This window comes from Apus apus, chromosome 4, assembly GCF_020740795.1.
Source record: "Apus apus isolate bApuApu2 chromosome 4, bApuApu2.pri.cur, whole genome shotgun sequence".
Classification (NCBI taxonomy): Eukaryota; Metazoa; Chordata; class Aves; order Apodiformes; family Apodidae; genus Apus; species Apus apus.
Genome location: NC_067285.1, coordinates 34,612,824 through 34,614,899, shown reverse-complemented (window position 1 = coordinate 34,614,899; position 2,076 = coordinate 34,612,824).

Here is a 2,076-nt window from a genome sequence, read left to right as displayed (position 1 = left end):
GGCTCCAGCTGTGTTGATGTCCTGCAGATCCTTGCCACAGCCAGCTCCTGTTTTGCAGCTCCTTCACGCCGCCTTCCTCGCATCCGCATGGGCGCTGGGTAAGTGGAATTTGGCATCTTTGCCATCCTGGCAAGTCCCAGTGACTGGGAGCTCTGGTGGGAGAGGGAAGGATGAGGAGATTATGTGGTGCCCCCCCTGAGTGAGCTGTGGGTCCTGGCGAGGTGACAGCAGACGTTCAGCAGGATGTCTTTCCTCCAAACTAGTTCCACTGGGATGTTCCCAGGGTGCCGCCACCCCGGCAGCATCATCCTGGTGTTTTAAGGTGCCCTTTGGACAGGTCCCCACCAGGGAGGGTGGCAGGCAGGAAGGCTGAGGTTCCTGCCTTTGTCCTGGGTGGAAATGCTGGCTTGGATGTGCTTTCCCATGGCAGTGCCTCAGAAACAGCTGGGGGGACACACACCACCTGCCCCCACGGTCAGATTTGGGGTCCACGCTCCCAGATGGGTTTCCTTCCCACATCTCCCTGGGACAGCAAAAGGCTTTTCCCACAGCACCTGGGGCAGTCTGGACCCCACCCCTGCTCCCTTCCTCCTCCCCAGCCCCACAAAACAAAGGACTAGAGGTTTTGGGACAGGTTGGTTGTGGTTTTTTTTTTCCAGTTTTCCCTTTTTTCCCTTCTCTGCGAGGCCAGAAGTCACGTCCCTTCCATTTCCCCTCAGCACCATGTTCCCAGCAGTGGTGGTGAGTCACTCCACCAGCCTCTTGCCACACCAGCTGGGAGAGTCCAGCATGAGCCAACACAGCCAGTGGGCAAAACCCCTCAGTGCCACCATCGTTTTTTAAATTTCTATTATTATTTTTGTGCCATCAGGTGCATCCACGCCCCAGGTTTTGGGGGGGTTTTGCTGCCTTTCAGGTCATTCCCAGCCCAGAGCAATGGGAGATGCTTTGCTGGTCCCTGCCTGCTCACCAAAGGAGCTGGTAATTTTGGCTGCCCATTAGCTCCTTCCTTACCCAGCAGCTCATTAGCCTGAGCTTTTAATTGGAATGGCCACCAAAGGCAGGGAGGCAGCAGGAGAAGGCGGGTGCCCCACAAGCATCCTCCATGAGCAGGTAAGGAGTGAAGGGGACCCTGCTTCTCACCACCATCATTTTTAGCAGTCAAATAAGAGGATTTAGTCTTACCCCGGGATTTAAAAAACTTACCACTGCTGATGGCCCAAAAATCTCCCCTTCCCTGCCACCGTGATGGCACCCGGGAGCCCCTGGCCAATACTGGTGCCACAAATAGCCACCTTCCAGGTCCTGAAATATCTCTCTGCCCCCCCCAACAAACACCCCAGGAGAAGCTAAATACAGCCTTGCTTAGAAGCTCCTGGCACCTTCCAGGGAGCTGTCAAACCCCAGGGGCTGTGACATCCCTCCCAAAAAAATGTGTCACGGAAAGGCCATTTTGCTATAAATAGAAGCAAAGCTTCACCTGCCATGGCTGGTGGCCAGGGCTGTGACCGTGGGGCATGTCTGGGGGCACACTGACCCACAGTGAGGGTGTTCCTGTGCATCTCCCCCAGCAAAGGGCCTGTCCTGTCACTCTGCGTTTGCTTTTGTGAGTTTTTGGTGCGGTTTGTTTGTTTTCTTGGCTTTTTCTGAGGGGCTGGAGCAGCTCTGCTCTGGAGACAGGCTGGGAGAGTTGGGGTGTTCAGCCTGGAGAAGAGAAGGCTCCAGGGAGACCTTAGAGCAGCTTCCAGTGCCTGAAGGGGCTCCAGGAAAGCTGGGGAGGGGCTTGGGACAAGGGCAGGGAGGGAGAGGAGAAGGGGAGATGGATGAAAACTGGAAGAGAAGAGATTTAGTTTGGGCATGAGGAGGAAATTCTTTGCTGTGAGGGTGGTGAGACCCTGGCCCAGGTTGCCCAGGGAAGCTGTGGCTGCCCCATCCCTGGCAGTGTTGAAGGGCAGGTTGGATGGGGCTGGGAGCAACCTGCGCTGGTGGGAGGTGTCCCTGCCCATGCAAGGGGTTGGGATTAGATGATCTTTAAGGTCCCTTCCAACCCAAACCATTCTAAGATCCTGTGGTTCT